We start from the raw sequence: 26,422 nt of genomic DNA, 5'->3' as shown, positions 1-26,422 counted from the left end.
AGACTCCACAGTCTACCACCAATCTGTTGGGGGATATCCTAAAAAAAAAAAAAAAAAAAAGCATGAGTTTATTAAGGGTTTGAGACTTCAGCAGTCCCAACTTTAGCAGACTTCTTTATAACCAACCTTGTTTTTCAGTAGCACCCATGTGCCAGGTGCAATTTTGGCAGTCATCTTACTGCAACAAAAATAATAAAACAGATTTGTTAATATGAAGTTACATTGTGCAGCACACAGTTTGAAGCTCTGAATCCATGCAAAAACACAGTCAACAGTATTTGGGTCTTTCTTGTAAAAACTGTCACAGCATGCAAAATCAGAACATCATGCAAGTAACCATTAAGCAAGTTTATTAAACTCTTGAACGGCAAAACTTGAACACACACATTGAATTTTTCACCACATGATGTCAAAAACGTTAGACAACGTTACACAACTCACCATGCTCTCCGCCATGCTTGTCTCATTGTCAATAACTCCGCCCCTCACTTCAGGTTCTGGCGCTGGGGTTCTGAAACTGGTGGTGCTGCGGGTCTGCAGCTGGATACTATAGGCCATGGCCGCAGTGGCGTATTGAAACCTCATGCAGATTAATTTGTGAAAAATTTATGAAACCATCACATAATTCACAAAAGAGGAGTGAATACTGCATGACAGCATGGGAAAGAAAGATAAAATTGATCGAGTTAAGAGAGACGCCGTGCTTTACGAAGAAATAGACGAATCTAGTGAACAAAGTTGGATGAATGTACTAAGTTTCCATAAATAATGAACTAGACATGCAGTAAACATTATAGCATGCCCTCGTGTTAAAGGTTAACACGTCAGGTGATTTGATTACAGAAGTAACATGACATCCCTGATGCATAAGATGACCCTGAAGACATCTTATCAAACTGTACTGTTCTGCTTTTTTGATGAAACTGTCTAAACCTGAGGTGCTGCATCCAGCTCTTGAACATCCACCTTTCTGCGCAGTGAGCTCCTCGTATCAAATGCTATTAAATCTAAACCCAACAGACCGAACTAATGAACAATGTTTTCAGGGCTGATTTTAATTTCTTTAATTAAAAAAAATTAAAGATGCTTCACATTTAACAACAGATCAGCTATTAAACCAATAAGAATACTTTATTACATGTATATTATTATATAAAATATTACACAATGGATTAAATATTAGCTAAATAGCAGGGGTTATTTTTGTCACTTTTTTAGCATTTTTGTCCTAGCTGACCCAGGTAGTAAGGTAGATCTCCATGAGCAGGATTGATCAGCACTGTTTTTAAAACTAATACATGTAAAAATGATCTATTGATTCAAATTAGAGAGCAAAGAAGCGTTATTAAGATGAGCAATAAGAGGATGAAAAGGTGGTGGGCAGTGAGTCTCAGGAGGCAATCGCTGCTGCTGCTGGGAAACAGGTGGATGAATCCAGCACTAAAGTGGATGAGTATGGGGCCAAAGACTACAGAATACAGATGATTATAAAGAACGACCACTCTGCACGACCCCTGTGGTGGTAAGACTGAACATACTTCATCAGGTTCTGTAACAAAACATTTTTTTTTTATACACATATTGGAATCCGTAGTTAAATAATCTGTAGTTAATGTGTTAAGTGGCAAAATTTTTTATCTTTTTTTTTTTTTTCAAACTTAAGGACGATTCAAGATTACATTTTTAAACGTACTCAACTAAAAAGTAACTACAACATAATTCAAATAACATGTTCTTTATTAGAGTGCAAGGCAACCTGGTTAATGGTTAAAGAAATCAAAGTTATTTTCATTGCACGAGACATAGGTGTGCAAGAAATATGCACCAAAAACTGCACTACACAGGAAATTGTTAACATAATGTATATGTAAAATAAATTAAAAACATATAAACCCAGATGTTGAGAAATAATATTCTAAAATAAGAAAACAGAAAAATACTTATCCCATTGGAGGTATTAATTTGGATCTAAACCAAGTCTATCTAGAAAATGATCTAGAAATCAATGTCTAGAAACTATCAAGAATATCTTACAAAGATTTGATGCCATTAACCTGGCAAAATCCAGTGCATCCTCAGACTTCTCAAAGTTCTGTACTGCCAGCCAATCAGACTGAAACTGTTGAATTCACAGAGTACTTGCCATTTTTGTTTGCAGTTATATGAGACTAATGTGTCAAGATCAGGAACAATAAACTATCTGTCTCATTGTCTCTATGTTTGATTGTCTTGTCGGCTCCTGATGGTCATATCTTCCTGGAGGCTTTCTCTCCTGTATATAAATATGGTCAGGACTTCCTTGTAGCCATAGCAGAGCCGGTTTGCAGACCCACACATGTGCACGAGTGCAAGCTGACAGCGTATTCTCTTTATGCCTCTATCAGTGTTGGTCTGCAGACTTCTCCATTCGAAGCAGTCTGACCATTCTCTGTTGACCTCTAAATTCTAGAGAATCCCTTCCAACTTCCTGGCTTCATTATGGTATGTAACAGTCCATTATCACAATCCAAGCAATTCATGATCTTATCAATTCGTACTGAATGAAATCAAGTTTTGTCCTGCATTTATTTTAGGGATGCATCGATTTGAACAAAAAAACCATATGCTGAAACCGATATTTCGCCACTTACCTAATTTTGTCATCAGATCAATGTTTTACTTTCGAATTATGCTTTAAAAATTTACAAAGAGGTACAAAAGCCTTTTCACTTTTCTAACAATAAATAATTTCCATTGAACATAGATTAGATCTGTTGAACACATGACAGGCCAACATTTTAATAGAGCCACAATGAAAGAAAAATAGATAAAAGTTCAAATGAAAAAAAATAAAAATATGATAACATGATGATTGATATGAAAAAAGGTTGTTTTTTACTTCTAAAACATTTTTGCACTTCTGATATTGCAGTTCAAATCAACAGAAATCAAAGGAACAAACCCCACTTAAATTCTGTATTATAGTGGAATAATGGACAATGCCATCCAGACCGCTAGAGGGCAAACTGACATGCTGAATGCAAAAATGCAGCCTTTTAAGTTTTATCAAGCAAGGCCATATTTTGCTATTTCAATCTTAATTTAATCAGTCATGCAGCAATATTGGATATCATACTTATATCTCAGAAGTCAAAGTCTGCTAGTTTCAAAGCAGATTGTACATTTAAATTCACAGAGTTTTTACAAAGTGTGATACAATTAATTAAAAATTAACCAACGTTTTGTTCCTATTGCCATTTTCATGCTTATAACCGATATTATGATGGTTCTAATTTGGTCAATAATTGGGCGAGAAATATCTGCAGCCGATACATCGGTGCATTACTAATTTATTCTCATTGAAAATCCTGTTTCACTTACAAATGACAAGTGAAATAGGTTGTAAACGCAGATTCATGTTGACTTGAATGTACTTTCGTCTTTTATTATTGTCTTGATTTATCCTACTGGAGCTGGTAAGTCACTGGTGGACGTAACCGCTGTATGTATAGTTTGCAAGCGCTGCCTGGTGCTGGGAAACTCCTCCTCAGTTTAAGATGTGGTCCACCATTGATGACTCCCAGATCTGTTGCTTTCTTTCCGATGCAAAGGACAAGCCCACTGGCTGCTCCATGTTTGGTCACACCACTAAATGCTCATGGGAGGCAGAAAGGGTCATGGAGTGGATGAAAAGTCAGGAGTGGGGTCATATTATACTAGATGAGGTGCACACTATCCCAGGAAGGTTGTGTGGGTTAGTACTGTCTCACTCCTAGTCTTTTTGTCGAAAGTAAGCCGGTGCACAATCTGCAGCGTTTCCAACATTGAATATGTTGTTCAGAGCTGGAAAAAAATAAATCCACATTGGCCTCTAAAACCTGTTGGTCTCCAATAGGTCTGCAACTAACGATTATTTTTATAATCGACTAATCTAACGATTATTAGAACGATTATACGACTATTCGGGTGATTAATGCAGCGATTAATTATTAGCTCTTAACTGACTATTCAGCTTGTGCCCAACTTTAAAGTTTGTATTAAACATGCTTACTAACAATAACAATACTTTGACAGGCAAGTTCTGCTCAAGTGGAACACCAGGTACGGCTTGCTCTATTTTACAACGACACTGCTACTGTATTTACTTATTTAGCATTTTTTTGTATTATAATACTCTGCAATCTACTTCAACTTAATCTGTTTGGAAAGTTTGGAGTGCATCTGGAATGTGAGCTGTTCTTTCTTCCTCTCCTCAATCAAGTGCGAGCTGAAGTGCTGCTCTCCCGCGTCATCATTAGCATTTCAAATGATCTAATGTTGTGTTAAATTAAATCGGATGACTATTCAACACTTTTTTTTATTGTTGACGTTGTTGATAATGTCGACTAATCGTTTCAGCCCTAGTCTCCAACCAGAAACTTAACCAAAAGTTTGACAAGACTGATTTAGAAAACAAAGCTGCCTTGCCAAAAAACAATAGCACACTCTAATATTTTGTTGGACTGCCTTGGCTTTAGCTTTGGTTATGGAGCGCATTTGTCGTGGCATTGTTTGGACAACCTTATGCAACATCACATTTATTTCTGTCCAGAGTTCCATACATTTTTGGCCAAGATCTTGTATTGATGACAGGAGAGTTGAACCACTCTGTAAAGTCTTCTCCAGCACATCCCAAGGAGTTTCAATGGGGTTAAGGTCAGGACTCTGTTGTGGCCAATTCATGTGTGAAAATGATTCCTCATGCTCTCTGAACCACTCTTTCACAATTTGAGCCTGATAAATCTTGGCATTGTTGTCCTGAAATATGCCCGTGCCATCAGGGAATAAAAAAAATCCATTGATGGGATAACCTGGTCAACCAGTACATTCAGGTAGTCAGCTGACTTCATTTTTATTGTCGCATAACATTGCTAATCGTAGGCCTGAACAACCCCAGATCATAACGCTTCCTCCAGAGCCTTGTACAGTGGGCACTATATCACGATCCGACGTCTTTGAAAGTCGTGTAGTGTGTTGGAGGCATAAGTATCATGGAGTGGTGGTGGTGTAGTGGGCTAAAGCACATAACTGTTAATCAGAAGGTCACTGGTTCAATCATCATCGATCACCACCTTGAGCAAGGCACTTAACTCCAGGTTGCTCCGGGGGGATTGTCCCTGTAATAAGTGCACTGTAAGTCGCTTTGGATAAAAGTGTCTGCCAAATGCATAAATGTAAATGTAGGTATCGATTTAGTATCAAAGCCAAAATTTTGGTATCAGAGCAACCCTAGGCCACACAGCTGTTTGGCCTCAATCCTGTAAGTTCTTGTCGCATTGTGCGTGTGCAAATGCTCTTTCACTATTTAACATAGTAATGAGTTCTACTGTCGATTTTTTTTTTTACGATGACACTTCAAGCGTTTCAGTGATCTCCAATCATGATCATTCAATATTTGTGACGCTGACAGTTCACTTCTATCCTTCCAGGTTTTAATAATGTGTTGGACAATTCAATGGATTTCTGCAATCTCCTTAGATGTTTTCTTTGCATGATGCAAGCCAATAATTTGCCCCATCTGAGACACAGTAATATATTTTCCATGATCACGTGATCGGTCTACCGACATGGTTGTTTAATAAATGAGAAGCTACACACTGCTTCAGTTAGGATTAAAATAATTTTTGCCAGCTGAAACATATTAATCCAATTATAGGCTCTCAAGATTCTGCTTATTTAAATCCAAACAGTGAATTTGTTTTTGGCCAGGCAGTGTAAATTGCTCTCATTATGCCCTTTAAAGGTACTATATGTAAGTTTGACAACAAGCGTTTTAAATGGGTACTGCAGTCCAAATTCAATATATTGGTGAGTTGTCTACCCCGCCCCAGACTTGAAGCTCATGCAGGTTGCCAGAATGATGACATGCAAATTAGCCAACTCCGCATCCGTTTTAAAGGATTTCTAGGCTTTAAGCTGTCTCCATCTTCCAAAGGCATCTCCAATATTTATCCTTGTTTTACTACACCTCTGGTCATGGTGGTTTTTAGACAGATGGCGAGGCTTTTTAAGTCGGGTGGAATCTGTTATCTCTGATCCAGTTCATTTGGTGGCTTCCATGGCTGCAGCACGCAGTGTTGCTTACCTGCAAACTTGTTCAAATCTGGCAACCCGGTGGTGTTGAAATACTATTGGTGAGTAGGCTGTAGGCGGGATCACACAGGCCAAAACATAAACAGGAATTCTGGCCCAGAATGGAAACTTCAAAAGTAGAATATACTGGCTGTAGCATTGTTATCAGAGAAGCTAGTATTTCAACTTAGAATGTTTCCTAATTCTCTAATGACATATTATGGTCATTTTATGATTTAGTACAGTAAAAATATTACATATAGCACATTTAAATGTGTTCTTTTTGCCTGTGATTCTCCCATCATATTACTTAACGCAAGGACAAATGATTTATTATTAATTATAAATTAATTATATGCCACTGAAACTCTTCAAGTTTGTGAAGAGCAACACATATATTGTAAAGAAAACATGCTGCTTCTTGAGTGTCTGTTTTTGTCTTGCAGCAAAGATGTTTTGTCATGTTCTAATGATAGTTCAGGCTCACTGTAAGCTGGGTCTGACTGCCACACTAGTGAGAGAGGATGATAAGATTGTCTATCTAAACTTCCTGATCGGACCAAAGTTGTATGAGGTGAACTATATGGAACTGCATAACAGCGGATACATTGCAAAAGTTCAGTGTGCTGAGGTGAGAAGGCCAAAAGAGGATAATTCTATTTAAACAACTATATAACATGAAAACTAATTTAAATACTTTCTCCCCAAAGTACAAAAAGACAGCAAACAATAATTTCATATGTGCAAATGATTGAGAAATGGTTCTAACATCTCAATGGGTCAACAGATTTAATGGACTTGTGAACCTGTTTGTTTGTATCAGACAAAAGATTTTGAGCCTACTGTACAAAATAATACGGTTACTCAATTTTCCCTCTAATTTTTGTTATATACTGAGCAAAGCCTGTTTCCATTGTGCAGATCCTTTGTCCACCTGAGCAACAACAAAAAAAAAGCTCAACAGCTTATTTTTTATTTTTTTAATTAGGCTATTTATCACATTCTTTTAAGCTTAGAAACAGACTGCACAAGTGCGTGCAGACCGCCACATTCATGTAACATCAACTATGCTAAGAATTGTTTGTTGTTTATTTCATTTGTTACATACTTTTACAGTTTATTTCCCTCTGTAACTGCTGAGATTCAGAAATACTGAGTACTACCATAAATACTCTGGAAAATGGACACCTTGGTTCATACAAATTTGATAGGCAATTGATAAATACATTTTTGAGGATGAAATCATAACGCAGGCCACTAAAGATGGCTCAGGGACCGCATACGGCCTGTGGGACACAGCTGTACTAAAAGGTTTATAGATTAGTGGCAGTGAGTGTTCATTAGACAAACCTTTGGCTACAGCTTTGAGAAGATAATTAATTGTATTGGTGAAGTAATCCAATAGATCTCATCTGCATGGGTGAATCCTATGGATGTCATATGGAAAATATGTTAAGTGGTCAGTCAGTGTTATTTTTGTGCCACAATAAGCCTAAATACCGTCTTCCTTCTGTGTGTGCTTTAAGAGTTATATTTGACATTTTCCCTACAGGTGCTGGTCATATAATTAGAATATCATCAAAAAGTTGATTTATTTCAGTAATTCCATTCAAAAAGTGAAACTTGGATAATGTATACATTAATTCCACACAGACTGATATATTTCAAGTGTTCATTCCTTTTAATTGATGATTATAACTGACAACTAATGAAAATCCCAAATTCAGTATCTCTGAAAATTAGAATATTACTTAAGACCAATACAAAAAAAGGATTTTTAGAAATGTTGGCCAACTGAAAAGTATGAGCATGAAAAGTATGAGCATGTAGAGCACTCAATACTTAATTGGGTCTCCTTTTGCCTGAATTAATGCAGCAACGCGGCGTGGCATGGAGTGGATCAGTCTGTGGCACTGCTCGGGTGTTATGAGTGCCCAGGTTGCTCTGATAGTGGCCTTCAGCTCTTCTGCATTGTTGGGTCTGGCGTATCGCATCTTCCTCTTCACAATACCCCATAGATTTTCTATAGGGTTAAGGTCAGGCGAGTTTGCTCAGATACTGATTTTGGGGTTTTTCATTAGTTGTCAGTTATAATCATCAATTAAAAGGAATGAACACTTGAAATATATCAGTCTGTGTGGAATGAATGTATACATTTTCCAAGTTTCACTTTTTGAATGGAATTACTGAAATAAATCAACTTTTTGATGATATTCTAATTATATGACCAGCACCTGTATATCTTCACACTTAGTGTGTGTAGGTGTGGTGTCCCATGTCTCCTGAGTTTTGTCGTGAATGCATGGCCATAAAGACGAAGAAGAGGATTCTGCTCTACAGCATGAAGCCCAACAAGTTCCGTGCATGTCAGTTCCTGATCTGCTTCCATGAGGGAAGAAATGACAAGATCATCGTCTTCGCCGACAACGTCTTCGCTCTGAAAGAATACACTATCTGCCTGAACAAGTAATGCTTTATTTAGTTTGTACACAAACACACATACACATGCAGTAGTGCCTTAGCATAACAACATTGTGCTCTGCAATTTCTGTTTTTAATTAAATCGTCCTATTCCACCCACCACAAGTATTTTTCCCATTCATTTTCTCCTTTGGAATTAAAACAAATTATTTAGTAAAGAGGTTAAGCCATTAAAGGGATAGTTCACCCAAAAATGAAAATTCTCTCATCATTTACTCACTCTTATGACATCCCAGATCTGTATGACTTTTCTATGATTTTTAGAAGAATATCTCAGCTCTGTAGGTCCACACAATGCCAGTGAATGGAGACCAGACCTTTCAAGCTCCAAAAATCAAATAAAGGCAGCATAAATGTAATCAATCAGACTCCTTGGGTTAAATCCATGTCTTCAGAAGTGATATAATAGGTGTGGGTGAAAAACAGATCAATATTTAGGTCCATTTTAACTATAAATCTCCAGTTTCACATTCTGAAGTGAAAGTGAAAGTGGAGATTTAGAGTAAAAAAGGATTGAAAGATTGACCTGTTTTTCACCCACACCTTGATTTTCATTTTTGGGTGAACTATCATTTTAAACAAACTAACCAGCTCTGAGATGAACCATAATATTACAAACTTTGAACCAAACAAATTGCTATTAATAAAAAATCTGAATAAAGACAAAGATACAAGACAGTTTACTTAAATTCTTATATGAGTAAAATAACTGCTCATCCCATGAAGCATTGCAAATAACATAAACCATAGGCAATGCTACAATATAAAACAATTGACTGTTAAAGTGTAAAATACAATATATTTGAAGTGTATATTCAAGTGTATATACACATTAAATATGTTGTATGCAGAGGTGTCAGTGACTTTTCTGGTTGGTGGATTACTCTTCAGGATTATGGGTTGTGTATTTCTTCACTTAAAATAATGATATAAAAGTATTGAATTTTTTTATTGAAATCACATTGAAATACTGCTTATACAGAAGCATACACTCACCTAAAGGATTATTAGGAACACCATACTAATACTGTGTTTGACCCGCTTTCGCCTTCAGAACTGCCTTAATTCTACGTGGCATTGATTCAACAAGGTGCTTAAAGCATTCTTTAGAAATGTTGGCCCATATTGATAGGATAGCATCTTGCAGTTGATGGAGATTTGTGGGATGAACATCCAGGGCACGAAGCTCCCGTTCCACCACATCCCAAAGATGCTCTATTGGGTTGAGATCTGGTGACTGTGGGGGCCATTTTAGTACAGTGAACTCATTGTCATGTTCAAGAAACCAATTTGAAATGATTCGAGCTTTGTGACATGGTGCATTATCCTGCTGGAAGTAGCCATCAGAGGATGGGTACATGGTGGCCATAAAGGGATGGACATGGTCAGAAACAATGCTCAGGTAGGCCGTGGCATTTAAACGATGCCCAATTGGCACTAAGGGGCCTAAAGTGTGCCACGAAAACATCCCCACACCATTACACCACCACCACCAGCCTGCACAGTGGTAACAAGGCATGATGGATCCATGTTCTCATTCTGTTTACGCCAAATTCTGACTCTACTATCTGAATGTCTCAACAGAAATCGAGACTCATCAGACCAGGCAACATTTTTCCAGTCTTCAACTGTCCAATTTTGGTGAGCTCTTGCAAATTGTAGCCTCTTTTTCCTATTTGTAGTGGAGATGAGTGGTACCCGGTGGGGTCTTCTGCTGTTGTAGCCCATCTGCCTCAAGGTTGTGCGTGTTGTGGCTTCACAAATGCTTTGCTGCATACCTCGGTTGTAACGAGTGGTTATTTCAGGCAAAGTTGCTCTTCTATCAGCTTGAATCAGTCGGCCCATTCTCCTCTGACCTCTAGCATCAACAAGGCATTTTCAGCCCACAGGACTGCCGCATACTGGATGTTTTTCCTTTTCACACCATTCTTTGTAAACCCTAGAAATGGTTGTGCGTGAAAATCCCATTAACTGAGCAGACTGTGAAATACTCAGACCGGCCCGTCTGGCACCAACAACCATGCCATGCTCCTAATTGCTTAAATCACCTTTCTTTCCCATTCTGACATTCAGTTTGGAGTTCAGGAGATTGTCTTGACCAGGACCACACCCCTAAATGCATTGAAGCAACTGCCATGTGATTGGTTGATTAGATAATTGCATTAATGAGAAATTGAACAGGTGTTCCTAATAATCCTTTAGGTGAGTGTATATCATTGTTTTGAAAGGTTTAAACATTATTGCTAAAAATCCATTTTACTCTACTTTAGATGCCTTCTTAAATGTTTTTTTCTCCTTTTGTTCAAATATTGCTATGTCTGGTCAGGAGCTCAGAGGACTTTAGAATGTACAAGTCATGGACTTTATAAAGCTGATAAGGAGCAGCCTCTCGCTAAAGAGCTCAATGCACCACATGAACTCAAGTGAGCCCAAAAAAAAGAATGGAGTGCATTTCTTTGGGTACTTACCGAAACCTTGTATTTTGCAAGAGTGTCATGCAGGGCCAAACCTGGAATGTTTACAACTAGGTGCTTTAGAATGTGCCAAAAATTCATACAACTGAAACTGTCCCAGACACAGCTTGTAATCGGATTTACTTTGCTGTTTTGTTAATCACCATCATACTTGCCAAATGAAAGGGCTTTTCCTTGAATGCACTTTGCTTTAGAAAACTTTCAAAGAATTTAAGAAAAGGCTACACACTAAACCCAACAAGGCACACCTACTCCAGGGGTTATATTATGAAGCTGCAGGGCTCTGAGGGCTTATGAGGTAAAATTTGCCAACTGTAAACTCCATCTTGAGTGTTTGATTTGTATTTATTTATCATATTTTATATTGTTTATATATATTAAGATATTAGGACTGTCAAATAAATAACTGATTAATTCATATAATTTAATTATTAATATTGAATACAATTTTAGTAGTTAACTCGTTAAAACTGCCTTTTTTTAAGGACAAAAAACATAATATGCGGGTTTGACAATTTGTCTATTTCTTTAAAAAACTTCTTTGGACATACATACTCATTCTTTATTGGCCATCAGAGTATTTTTTCCATCAATTGTTTACAGGCCGATTGTTTCACTTTTAATTTACTATATCATAATTCCAATAGGTCAGAAGTTTACATACACTAAGTTAACTGTGTCTTTAAGCAGCTTGGAAAATTCCAGAAAATTATGTCAAGCCTTAATGTAATTAAATTCTGATAGGAGGTGTACCTATGGATGTATTTTAAGGCCTACCTTCAAACTGCCTCTTTGTTTGACATCATGGGGAAATCAAAAGAAATCAGCCAATACCTCAGAAACATTGTGGACCTCTACAAGTCCAAATGCCTGAAGGTACCACATTAATCTGTACAAACAATAGTACGCAGGTATAAACACCATGGGAGCATGCAGCCATCATACTGCTTAGGATGGAGACGCATGATGATTCCTAGAAATGAATGTAGTTTGGTGTGAAAAGTGCAAATCAATCCCAGAACAACAGCAACTTGTGAAGATTCTGAATGAAACAGGTATACAAGTATCTATATCCACAGTAAACAAGTCCTATATCGACATAACCTGAAAGGCTGCTCTGCAAGGAAGAAGCCACTGCTCTAAAACAACAATAAAAATCCAGAATACAGTTTGCAAGTGCACATGGGACAACTTTTTGCAGAAATTTCCTCTGGTCAAATGAAACAAAGAATTTAACCGTTTGGCCATAATGACCATCTTTATGTTCGGAGGAAAAAGGGTGAGGCTTGCAAGCCGAAGAACACCCTCCCAACTGTGAAGCATGGGGGTGGCAGCATCATGTTGTGGGGATGTTTTGCTGCAGGAGGGACTGATGCACTTCACAAAATAGATGGCATCATGAGGAAGGAAATGTATGTGGATATATTGAAGCAACATCTCAAGACATCAGCCTGGAAGTTAAAGCTTGGTCGCAAATGGGTCTTCCAAACTGGCTTAAGGACCACAAAGTCAAGGTATTAGAGTGGCCAACACAAAGCCCTGACCTCAATCCGATAGAAAATGTGTGGGCAGAACTGAAATAGTGTGCGTGAGCAAGGAGGCCTACAAAACTGATTCAGTTACATCAGTTCTGTCTGGTGGAATGGGACAAAATTCCAGCAACTTATTGTGAGAAGCTTGTGTAAGACTACCCAAAACATTTGACCCAAGTTAAACAATTTAAAGGCAATGCTACCAAATACTAACAATGTGTATGTAAACTTCTGACTCACAGGGAATGTGATGAAAGTAATAAAACCAGAAATAAATAATTCTCTCTACTATTATTCTGACATTTCACATTCTTAAAATAAAGTAGTGATCCTAACTGACCTAAGACAGGGAATGATTTCTATGATTAAATGTCAGGAATTATGAAAAACTGAGTTCAAATGTATATGGCTAAGGTGTATGTAAACTTCTGACTTGAACTGTAAATAAATTAGCAAACAAAATTTTTTATATATTATTAGGCGCTTTTCTATTATTGCCCTTTTTTATAAATTAACTTGCCCTAACTGACCTTTATATTTTCTTTCCACATGTCCAACACATTAGCGTGTTATCTGGACACATGCCTTTTTAAGATTCCACAACAAACCTTTGGTCATGGCAATCACCTCCCCACTCCCCACGTTCCTCTACGCCATCATTAATTTTCAATATTTTTGTTGAACACTGCTTAATATGGTGAATTCTTGCTGCATTATGGGCTGTTAGCAGGTGTTGTGCTCTTGGAGTGTTAGTGGAGTGCTCTTAAAGCAAGAGAAAACAATGCAGTTCCAATTTTAAAAAAACCCACTCCTCCAAAATCATGCTGCTCCGCTCGCATACCTTATGCTTTATTGCTAACATATTGTGCAAAGGGACAGCAATGGTTGTCCAATTGGTTAAGAATTTAAAATAACATTCTTGTAAGCAAAATATGAAAATCTCTTCAAGTAGGCCTACTGTTAACCACAGACTCGTAAATCAAATGGCCTTAGGGGTTATTTATGGTGGGGACAAGTGGGGCATTTCCCAAAATTGGTAGTGAAATCACAAAACAAAATGCAACAAAATATGCAACATTAAAACTACTGACAGGTGAAGTGAATAACATTTATTATCTTGTTACAGTGGCATTTCTTGAATTTCATGTGTTGAAAGCAGGAAAAATTGGCAAGCATAAGGATCAGAGCGATTTTGTCAAGGGCCAAATTGTGATGGCTAGATGGCTGGGTCAGAGCCTCTCCAAACTAACTACTGCATACTGGGAACACCCCACAAAATGGCAGGTCTTGTGGGGTGTTCCCAGTATGCAGTAGTTAGTACCTACCAAAAGTGGTCCAAGTAAGGACAACCAGTGACAGGGTCATGGGTGCTCAAGGCTTATTAATGCATGTGGGAAGCAAAGACAAGCCCCTCTGTTCTGATCCCACAGAAGAGCTACTGTAGCACAAATTGCTGGAAACTTAATGCTGGCCATGATAGAAAGGTGTCAGAACACACAGTGCATCGCAGCTTGCTGATCCATGCATTAATTCACTGATTGGAAAATCCCAGGACAGTTCTAGGCTATTCTAAAAACCAATTGGAAATTGTTGAGATAATCCATGATACATGAACCAGGGATTTTTGCAGATTTTCACAGAATTCCGTTTTCTCCAACCTAAAATGTGACACATGAATTCTCTATAAGCTGTGCATTCTGTGCATTGTCTGTAAGCACTTAGTAAGCACCCAAACAAGTGTCATTCAACCTTCCCTCGGTTGGAGCCACTGCTTCTGTGTCATGTACATACACTTCAGAGTTGAGATCACGCAAGACAGATGTTACTGATTTTCACTGACATAACTGTATTCAAATAATTCAGGTTTACATTAATCCAGGGAAACAAAAGCTTATAAATGGTTGGATAAAACAGTTTAAACTGTTGCCACAGATGCTGACAGGTTAAAAATCTTAACGTTAAAATGGCAGTTCAAGCATTCTGGACGTGATATTTGTTGTGAAAATGTGAAATTTAACTTCACATATAAAGTACTCCGTACCATTATATCAAACCATTTGTATGTATAATCATAAACCTCAGACAACAGAAAATGTTAGATAAGTCTAGGCAAGTTTTTTTTCATGAACTTGAACATGCTTTATGGATGTGATAAAATGTTTGTTCCCCTTCTGTCGCTCTCTCCATGTTGTGTCGGAGAAGCGACACTAGGGGTCTCTCTTGAGCGCCGATATCCACCTCTGATCTATGAAAAAAGGCCAATGAGAGTTGGCAGCCAGTATTTGCATGTCCCGCCCCCGGACATACGGGTATTTAAGCGGCGCAAATACGGGAGTTCATTCAGAAAATTTCTTCAGAGCCGATGGTCTGTCTGCAGTTTGCTGCGAGTTTACACACCACTATTACGTTCCTGTTCCTCTGGCGATCTGCATGCTGTTGGATTTGGCGGCACAACAGCGGCTTTCTCCTACTTTGCACGGCGTGCATTGTTGCCCCTGAGCGCTTGACAGCGCAGACACACACATACTGTGTATTAAAAGAGTTATTTCCCTTAAAAGAGTGAATTTCTCTAAAAGAGCAAAACACAGCGGCGTTGAATGTCCTTTTCAGGACGCGTCTTTTTCAAGATGCCCTTCCACCCCTGTGTTGTTCCTGGATGCGGTAGCGTGCTCTCCGCTTCAGACGGCCACAGGCGCTGTCTCGTGTGTTTGGGCCTAGGATCACACCGTGGCGGCGTTTGTGGATGGCTCATGTTCTCACGGCGAGAACACGACCATGACCACGTTGCGGTCGCAGCTTACTTTCAACAGAGAGCAAGCCACCCCAGCTGCACCCCGCATTGCTCCTTCTTCCCACGGGATTGAGGACGATGCGGTTGGCGCTGGGGGCGATTTGGGGGCTGTGGTACCCACATTCTCAATAAAAGAGCTATTTCCCTTGCCTCTGGGTCACCTGGCCCGCAAATGCCGTTCTCACGACAATCTGCTTTCAGATTACGACAGTCCGGTACACGGGCCGGCGATCCGCCTTCCGCCTGCCCACGACTGTCCCCGGCCGGCCGGTTCAGGCGAGTCCAGAGGGCGCCAGCATCGAGACCTCCTCCTCAGTCACGAACCGCCCCTGCGGGTGCGCGGAGCAAGGTAAGTGCTTTGAGTCTATTCTCAGCACCTCAGCCTCAGGCCGCAATGAAGCCGCCCGGCGCTGCACTACCTGTTCCGCCCCACTGTGAGGCCCGCCGGATGCGTCCAAAATACTTCGTCCCTTTGGTGCCCCTAAGCGTAGAGCTGGGAAGCGTGGCTTTACGCTTCCCAGCGCATCACGCTGGCTGCACCGGACCATTCGACTTCGGTTACGCAATTCAGTTTGCCCGGCTCCGCCCCCTTCAGTGGCGTCCGCTTTCCGCAGTACATTGCGAGCATGCCAGTTCCCTGCGCACGCGAAATCGCGACCCTCTTAGCCAAGAGCGCGGTAGAGCCCGTCCCTCCAACCGAAATGAGGAAGGGTTTCTACAGCCCTTACTTCATTGTACCCAAGAAAGGCGGCGACTTACGACCAATCCTGGACCTGCGAGTTTTCAATCGGGCCTTGTTAAAACTCCTGTTAAAAATGCTCACGCAGAGAAATATTCTGGCTGGCGTTCAGCATCTAGATTGGTTACGCAGCGGTAGACCCGAAGGGCAGCGTACTTCCACGTCTCAATTCTGCCACAACACCGACCCTTCTTCACGGTTCGCGTTCGACGACCAGGCGTTTCAGTACAAAGTCCTCCCCTTCGGCCTGTCTCTGTCCCCTCGCATCTTCCACGAAAGTCGCAGAAGCGGCCCTTGCCCGCTCACGGTAGCCGGCATCCACAGAGACCAGGTGCTCCGGCACCTCAGCCGTTTGGGGCTTCAGGTCAACTGGGAAAAGAGCAAGCTCACTCGGTTCAGAGCATCTCTTTTCTCGGGTTGGAGTTAGACTCAGTCTCAATGACAGCACGTCTCACGAGCAAGCGTGCTCAGTCGGTGCTGGACTGCCTCGCTTCCTTCAAGCCAGGCACAGTGGTCCCTCTAAAACTTTTCCAGAGGCTCCTGGGGCATATGGCATCCTCCGTGGCGGTCGCGCCGCTGGGGTTGATGCATATGAGACCACTCCAGCACTGGCTCCAGACTTCGAGTCCGAGACAAGCATGGCACCACGGCATGCATCGGGTAAGGATCACCCCGCCTGCCTCAAAACACTCCGACCCTGGACAGACCTCTGCTTTTTACGGGCAGGAGTGCCCCTGCAGCAGGTGTCCCGAGCGTTCTGGTCACAACCGGCGCCTCCGGTCGGGTGGGGTGCCGTGTACAGCGGGCACGCAGCAGCGGGCCATTGGAAAGGGGCCCCGCTTTGTTGGCACATCAATTGCCTGGAGTTTCTGACCGTCCTTCTTGCTCTCAGGAAGTTCCTCCCGTTAGTTCGGGACAAACATGTCCTCGTGAAATCGGACAGCACCACGGTGGTGGCGTACATAAATCGCCAAGGCGGCGTACGCTCCCGCCACATGTCACAACTCGCCTGCCGTCTCCTCCTATGGAGCCAGCAGCGACTCAAGTCAAGCTCAACGTCGTAGCGGATGCGCTACCAAGACAACGCCTGCCCAGTGGGGAGTGGAGGCTTCAACCCCAGTCGGTCCAGCTGATTTGGGAACGGTTTGGCAAGGCCCAGGTAGACCTGTTTGCCTCCCAGGAAACCTCCCACTGCCCGCTCTGGTACACCCTAACAGAGGCTCCCCTCGGGACAGGCAGCTGGCACACAGCTGGCCCTCGGGGCTGCGCAAGTCACGCATTTCCCCAGTGAGCCTTCTTGCACGGTGCTGTGCAAGGTCAGGGAGGACGAGGAGCAAATCACGTCAGTGGCCCCCTACTGGCCCACTCGGACTTGGTTCTCAGAACTCAGACTTCTCGTGACAGCTCCTTCCTGGCAAATTCCCTGAGAAAGGACCTCCTCTCTCAGGGGCCGGGGCACGCTCTGGCACCCGCGCCCAGACCTCTGGAACCTCCACGTCTGGTCCCTGGGCCGGGATCTGCGGAAGAGCTAGCCCGGCTTACCGGCGACCGTTGTGAATACAATCAACCAAGCCAGAGCCCCTCTACCAGGCACCTTTACGCCCTAAAGTGGCGCTTGTTAGCAGATTGGTGTTCTTCCGAACTGAAGACCACGCAGAGATGCTTGCGATCAAGTCAGTGCTCCTGTTCCTACAGGAGAGGCTGGACAGGAGGCTGTCCCGTCCACCATCAAGGTGTATGTTGCCGCCATTGCCGCCCACCACGATCCTGTAGGCGGCAAGTCTTTGGGTAAGCACGACCTGATCCTCAGGTTCCTGAGAGGCGCCGGAGGTTGAATCCCTCCCGGCCAGGCCTAGTTCCCTCCTGGGATCTCTCGGTAGTCTTGGCAGGACTCCAGAGACCTCCCTTGAGCAGCTTGAATCAATTGGACTCAGGGCCCTCTCTCTCAAGACGGCCCTGCTGATCGCTTCGCCTCTATCAAGAGGGTCGGGGGACCTGCAAGCGTTCTCTGTCAGCGACACTTGCCTGGAGTTTGGTCCGACAGATACGTCTGTGATCCTAAGACCGCGACCGGGCTATGTGCCCAAGGTTCCTACCACACCCTTCCGAGATCAGGTAGTGAACCTGCAAGCGCTGCCCCGGGAGGAGGCTATGTCCAGTTTCGTTGCTATGTCCAGTGCGCGCCCTGCACATTTACCTGGACCGCACACAGAGCACCAGACGCTCTGAACAGCTCTTTGTCTGCTTTGGGGGACGGCAGAAAGGGAATGCCGTCTTCAAACAGAGGCTCGCCCACTGGGTTGTCTCACTCAACAAGGGGTGTTGCGTCCTCGTGGGCACTGGCCAAGGGCACCTCCCTAGCAGACATCTGTAGAGCCGTGGGTTGGGCAACACCCAACTCCTTTGCGAGGTTTTACAACCTCCGCGTTGAGTCCGTTGCGTCTCGTGTTTTCTCAGGTCCGGGCCCGTAGAACTCGGTAACACGTAGACCGACCGGCCGGGTGGATCGCTTGCGCCCAGTGCCATTTTCCTGACGTCAAGGTAAAGTAGTCGCCTTCTTCCCAGAGCCCCACTCGAGTCAGGCCCCTGGTCGATTCTTCCCCAGCCCTCCGGGTCAGCGGTTCAGCGGAGGAACTAGCCGACCCAAGCCACTGCGGGTACCCTGATGGCTACCCTGTACTGGTATAGGTGCTCCACAGGTAAGGCCTCCTGCGCGGACTCCCCTGTGTGTAATTCCACGGTTCTGTCCCCTTCGAGCGGACCCCGTGTCTCCCTTAGGCAGTTACAGCTGCCCCGGTCAGCCATTCTGTAGCAACTCCCCTTTCGAGGCTGGATCTACCACAGCACCATACTTTCCACACGAGCCCTAAGGCGGCCGTGTGGCGTGTCTACCACTTTTCCTCCCCAAGAAAAAGGGCAGGTGTGGTCTCCGCGAGGGTCTGGGTAAGACCCCTTCCCTATATGCGTGTAAGGGCCCCAGCCGTGATTGCTCTATGTGAGAAACATAGAGAGAAAAGAGGCCCAGCCAGGCTGGCCCGTTCCCATGTTGGCAAACATCACCTTGTTCCCCTCCCAGGGTAACTAGAAGGATTCCGATGTTCTTATGGGGCATTGGGGAAGGGTATGTGCAGCCAGGTACAGACGATGCGCGGCACTGGATGAAATCCCTGCCCGCCTCTGTATCGGCGGTTCACGTATATGGTTCAGCGCATGGCAAGATTGGAATGGGTCCCCTAGTGTGGCTTCTCCGACACAACGTGGAGAGAGCGACAGAAGGGGAACGTTTGGTTACGTATGTAACCTCCGTTCCCCGAGGGAGAAAACGACACGTTGTGTCTTTCCTCCGCCATGTCGCTGAACCGAGCCACTGTTGTGGCGGACCATTTCGGCTCCTCAGAAAAATCCTGAATGAACTCCCGTATTTGCGCCGCTTAAATACCCGTATGTCCGGGGGCGGGACATGCAAATACTGGCTGCCAACTCTCATTGGCCTTTTTTCATAGATCAGAGGTGGATATCGGCGCTCAAGAGAGACCCCTAGTGTCGCTTCTCCGACACAACGTGTCGTTCCCTCCCTCGGGGAACGGAGGTTACATACGTAACCAAAAGTTTTTGGGAGACTCTTTAAAATTGTGAATTGAAATGCAGAATCCAGAAATAATAATAGCCAAGGTTGGCACTCCCAAGAACATGTAATAGTTCATTTAAATTCATTGTCATTTTCACATTAATGTGGAAAAACCGGCATGACAGTTATAAAAGTGGCACTTACAGTAGATGTTGAGGATAACTATCCAAAACGCTTTGAAACCTCAGACTTTGACTTGAAGACGTGAAGTTCACCAATAACGATAGAGGGACAGCAGTAGGGACACTTACTAGCAACCTCATAGTACAGAGACAGAGGCTTGTGTGAATGGGGCTTTATACTTGAGCTTCAATGATAGTTATTTGTCACCATACAAAGATTGCGAACGACTGCAAAAGCTAAATGTCCCATCTTGATTTGACGAACACTTGTGCTGGTATATGGACACAAATAATTATTTTTTTTATTATTATTTTAAAAAAAGAAGATTTTTTTGTCTTCCAAACTCACTGTACTACACAGCTATTACCACAAATGAAAAGTCTGCGCAACAATCAAATTGGATCATGATGATCAGTAATGCAGTTGATAATACAATGGTTTAGTTTTGACATGAGACCACAAGACCACTTTAACTTGTTTCTGTGAGACTAAGTTTACCTCAGGCAGAGTTCAGTGGAGGTGATCACACTGATCTGATTAACAAATGTTTTCATCCATGTTCTAAAAAAAAAAAACATGTCTCCAAAGTTTGGGTGATTTGGAAATCCTAATAACATTGTTTATAACATATGCCATGGCCTCAGAAATCTCTCAAAAACAGACCAAGTGTTCTTTATCATAACCTAATTTGTTAACCCTTTAAGCTCGGATTGGCCCTCCAAGAAATGAATAATTATCAAAACATGAATAACTACACTCTTGACCAACACATAACAGGTATCATATTAAAGCTTCAAAACTGTAATGTAAAATGCATGTAGGCATTATAAACAAAATTTAAAAAGTGCTTTGAAATGTGCAGACAAATATAAGTGCTCCATTTTGATAATTGATTAATAATTATGCACTGTACATATTATTGTTTTCTGTAAAAATCTAAATCTTATAAAGTAGAAAAAAAAAAAACGAAAGACATTTGTATAATATCCAAAGACAAAAAGCTCAATTTGGCAGGTTGCATATCTGTCACAATCTGCATTTATCCAATCATTGTTATTGACAAATAATAACATTAACAAGATCAATTAAAGGGATATTATGGGTTCCATGCAAGTTAAGCTCAATCGACAACATTTGTGGCAAAATGTTGATTACTACAAAATGTATTTTCACTTGTCCCTCCTTAAAAAAAAAAAGCAACAATTGATGTTACAGTGAGGCACTTACAAAGGAAGTAAATGGGGCCAATCCATAAATGTAAACCATCACTTACTAACCTTTTCTGTGTAAAGTTTTACAACTTTATTGTCATGACTTTTAAAGTCAACTAACCCTAAAATGACAGTAAAAATAACTATTTTAACTACTTTTCAGCTCAAATATCACATTAGTTTTAACAGAAGAATTAATGTAAGTGCTTTTATCAAATTATAAGCTTCACTTTTCTGCCTTTAAACCCTCCAAAAATTGGCCCCATTCACTTCCATTGTAAGTGCCTCACAGTAACCTCGATTTTTACTTCAAGAAAATGAGGGACACGTCGAAATACTTTTTTGTGGTAATCAACATTGTCACAAATGCTAGCGATCGAGCTTAACTTGTTTTGAACCCAGAATATTCCTTTAACCTAGTTTAAGTATGAACAGTGTGAAACAAGATAACCCAGGATTTCATTTACCCAGGGTAAAAGATGACCTGGGTTAACAATTTGAAGTGTTAAAAACCCTATTGATGTTTCAGGAATTTTCCTTCATTTTCAACAGTTTTGATTAGATAATCATTGTAGAAGATCCTCTTCCTTTCTCATTCTGTCTTAATCTCTCATTCTCACACTTTGTCAGGTAGGAGACACTTCATTTGACCTGCCTGAGGCAAACGTACTGATTCAGATCTCTTCTCATGGTGGTTCTCGCCTCAGGAAGCTCAAAGACTTGGCAGTCTTTGTCTAGGTCCCAAGAAAGGTAAACAGCCATGGGAAATCAACACCTGCAACATCATTATGGAATAGCTGGATAGATTGCCTAAGTTTATAGTAAAGCAACTGAATCGAAAGCCCCCTTGTGGTGTCCTGGGGTTGTGTCAACTGTCTATTGCATTTGGCATTATGGTTGTAGAGCATAATTGTGATCGTCAAAACTATTAAGAATAAACCATTCTCAAATTCATTGCAATTTATATAATGAAAATAAAATTTTCTGTTGATGCTCCGCTCTAAAATATTTAATTGAGTGAGTGTTATCATAATGATTTTAAAGAATTGTTATCTAGTAATCTGAACGACTGAAAAATCATGGAAACTTCATGGAAATATCTTGGAAGTTAATTGGTTGAAAGTGTGGGAACCCTGTGTGAAGAACAGACCAAAATGTAATATGTTAGTTACTGAAAATCTCTCTGCCAAAGGTTTGAAAAAAGTTGTGTTAAGAAAAGCTGTTTTTTTTTTTTAATCATGTAATGATAATCTGAGCAGTTTTTGAAATGAAATTTAATGCATGAACTGACACGTTATTATCTTTTTGCGCAGGTATGGTCACATATTCCACCAAGAGATAGCGCTTCCTGGTGGACCAGGGCTACAGTTTCAAGGTTTGCTATATTTAAGCTGCAAATACTTAAATATGCTAATTGGAAATTATAGCAAAGTATAGCAAAGAGTTTGAGCTCTATATTGAAATTCCTCTTACTTCCTCATACTTAATTGCATTTCTTCTCCACAATTTCTACAACAGTCTGATTTGCTCAAAACAAAGGCTCAACTAGGGATGCACCATTGTTTTGGCCGCTGATATTACCTAATATTAGCGTCCTAAAATTTACCAAAGTAAAACCATCAGCAAATCACTTTTAAGCATGAAAACAGCTAAATGAAACACAGATGATTAATTTATAATTAATTATAATCACACTTTGTTAAAACTCTGTGAAATGTTTTTTGTGTTGTTGATTCAAACGTTCAATCCAGTAACAATGATAGCCACAGAATGTATAAGGGTTGGCACTCCTTAGAACATTTAATATTTCATTTTAATCATTAACGAGGAAAACCCGGCGAAACAGCTGCGATGGTGTAAGCGGCATTTACATAAACTTTAGTTAAAACTATACAAAATGCTTTAAAACCAGCAAACTTTGACTTCTTAGACATTGGTATCCATTAATTCTACACGATAGTTGAGATTTAAGATTGAAATCGCAATATAGTCTTGTACTATTACTAAACCTTGAAAGCTTAAAAATAAAATGCATTCAGTGATTCAGTCAGTGCTTCAGTCATCACTGTGTAAGCAAGCAGCACCCTCTAGTGGTGTGTATGGCATTATCCATTATTTATTGTACCAGTCAAGTCATTTTTATTTGTTTAGCCTTTTCACAACACACATTGTTTCAAAGCACCTTTACAGAAAATCTTGCATTAACAGAAAATGATAACTAATATCACCACAATAGGACTTTTTGTTCCTGTTGTAACTTGTTATTTTTCCATGATGTGGTTGACATTTCTTTGGAATTGCCCAACATATGCCTAATATTTGTGATTTTGTACTATATACAGTACAAACATGTTAAATGTGAGTTCTGTTGTTTTTAACTGCAAAAAGAGCAGAAGTGCAAAAATGTTTAGAAGTACTAAATAACATTTTTCACATCAATCATCATGTTTTATTATTTATATAATTTTCAATCAGTTTTTATAATATTATTTTCTATTTATCTTTCATTGTGGCTCTCTTTAAATTTTGGCCTGTGTTCAATAGATCCTAAGTTGAATGGAAATTATTTATTTTTAAAACAATAAAATTAAATAAGCTTTTGTACCTCTTTATGCATTTTTAAAACATAATTCCTGAACTAAACTAAACATAAGTGGCAAAATATTGGTATCGGCCAATAGTTTTTTGTTAAATAGGTATCATATCAGCCAAAAAATTTTATATCGGTGCATCCCTAGGCTTAATTAAAAAAAAAAGATTGAACAGAACACGGATGCAGCTAATTACACAACCAAATCCTAAAACTTCGAGTGCTTTGAAAAAGTATTTGCCCCCATTATTATTATTTTTATTATTTTTATGTTTTATTATGAATGTTTTTTTTTTTATTGAAGCAAAAAAAGTTATCCAACACCTATATCACCCATGTGAAAATCTATCTGCTCCCTTCAACTTAATAGCTGGTTGTGCCAACTTTAGCAGCAACAACTACAACCAAACACGTCTGATAACTGGAGATCAGTCTCTCACAATGCTGTGGTGGATTTTTGGCCCACATTATCTTGCAGAACTGCTTTAGTTCAGCCACATTTGAAGGGTTTTTTAGCTTGAGCTGCCTGTTAAAGTTCCTGCCACAGCAACTCAATCTGGTTCAAGTCAGGACTTTGACTTGGCCACTCCAAAACTTAAATTTTGCTTCTTTTGAGCCATTCTTAGATGGACTTACTCCTATACTTTGGACCATTGTCTTGCTGCACAATCCAGTTGCGCTTGAGCTTCAACCCATAGTCTGATGACCGGATGTTCTCCATTAGGATTTTCTGGTAGAGAGTAGAATAAATTTTTCCCTCAAATATTGCAAGTCGACCCTAGCCCAGCAAAGCATCCCCACACCATCACAACTACCACCACCATGCTTGACCGTAGGTATGATGTCCTTTTTGTGGAATTGATGAGTTGTTTGATTTACGCCAGGTGTAAAACTGTGTCTTCCAAACAGTTCCACTTTCGACTCATCAGTTCACAGAACATTCTCCCAAAAGCCTTGTGGATCATCAAGGTATTTTTGGGCAAAATTCAGATGAGCCTTTATGTTCTTCTGGGTTAGCAATTGTTTTCGCCTCGCCACTCTTCCATGGATGCAATCACCTTTTTCCTCATCATTTCTGGAATTTCTTTCGACCTTGGCATAGTGTGCTTCTGGGAGCTACTGAGACCATTTAGCCAACTTCATACTGCTGGAAAAAGTTCTATATAGGTGTTGATTTGATTGAACAGGGCTGGCAGTAATCAGGCCTGGGTGTGTCTAGTCCAGCTGAACCCCATTATGAATTCAGTTTCATAGATTTGGGGATTCAGTAACTAAGGGCAAAACCTTTTTCACACAGGCCTAGTTGGTATTGGATAACTTTTTTACTTCAATAAACAACATTATAATTTAAAATCTGTATTTTGTTTACTCAGATTGCCTTTGTTTTATGTTAGATTACTATAGTTTAGTTTATTTTTGAAACAATTTAGTACGAGATATTCACAAAAACAGAAGAAATCAGGATGGGGGCAAATACTTTTTCACAGTACTCTGTACATAAAACCTTATGGTATTTTCATCTCGAAATGCAAAACAAAAAACTATTTATTTATACAATTCTTCTCTCTCTCTCTCTCTCTCTCTCTCTCTCTCTCTCTCTCTCTCTCTCTCTCTCTGTGTTGCTGAGTGTCAGAAAATCTATTTTTTTCTATCTCTTTCTATGTGATCACAAAGTTGGCTGGGATGGAGGAGGAAGACCTGATGTTCTCCTCTCGAGATGAACAGCATCAGGTCTTACAGAAGGTTCTGTCAGCATCAGATCTTGATGCAGAGGGGGAAGTGGTGATTGGAGACATGGGAGGGAAGCCACAGGTATTATTCTTCTCAACAATTCTTCTCTGCCATATCATTAGTTTCTCACTCTTACTTGGTAACACTGAGCCAGGATAAGCTTGTTTTTTGTGCTGAGCTTGGTAATTATCATAGAAATGGCAAAAACTGGTCTCAGTTCAGAATGAAACCCATCTACTTGCACTCATGTAGTTCCAAAACTATATGACTGATGTATTTCTGTGGAACACAAAAAATGTTAAGCAGAATATGAAAGTGAATGGGAACTGAGGGGTTTAAGCACCATGAAAAGCAACAAAGTAGTTCACACTACATTTTGTTCTAAATCCCAAGTATTCAGGAGCCATTTTAAGATTGTGTGACGAACCGACCAAAAATAAGTTATTCACTGAAAATCATTCACATTTGTGTGTATTCAGTTATGACAATTTAGGATGCGTTGCGCCAGTCAATGATGCTAAATGACAAAGGTATCCACATTTCTCGTTACAATCATAATGGGCATGTTCGAAAAGTTCAAATCAGAATTGAGAGCTACAGCAGAGGACAAGATTTTCAGTGAATGACCATTTCAATTTCAGTCTGTTCCTCACACAAAGCTATTATATGGCATTTTGTCTTAATTAATTGATTTTATAACTCTGTTGGCTCTGTCAATATGCACTGACTGAGCCTTGAGGATTTTTTCCTTGTTTTACATTGATGTAGATCAAAGCATAATAATGATTGATTTAAGCTGCATTTACATTATAGCATAAAACCATTTATGCTGACCTGTTTATCTTGGGCCTATCAGTTTAATAGGTCAAGATATAAATAAATTAATTTCTTTAGTTTTCTTGTCGAATGGGAACTATGAGCTCCATGTCTGGCACAGATGATACAGTCTACGTGGAATACCAGATGCCCCACGGATGCAAGTCTGCAGCCAGCAAGAATGTCCACCCTCTGTTTAAATGCTTCCACAAGTGA

The 26,422-nt window shown here is 40.7% G+C and overlaps 1 pseudogene; it reads left to right on the top strand.

The window, feature by feature from the left end:
• Positions 1-658: 658 nt before the first annotated feature.
• Positions 659-26,422, top strand: LOC127646118 (general transcription and DNA repair factor IIH helicase subunit XPB-like; annotated as a pseudogene).

Source organism: Xyrauchen texanus, chromosome 7 (assembly GCF_025860055.1).
Source record: "Xyrauchen texanus isolate HMW12.3.18 chromosome 7, RBS_HiC_50CHRs, whole genome shotgun sequence".
NCBI classification, from domain to species: Eukaryota; Metazoa; Chordata; class Actinopteri; order Cypriniformes; family Catostomidae; genus Xyrauchen; species Xyrauchen texanus.
Note: the sequence above shows the minus strand (reverse complement) of the source record. Positions and strands in the feature narration are given on the sequence as shown.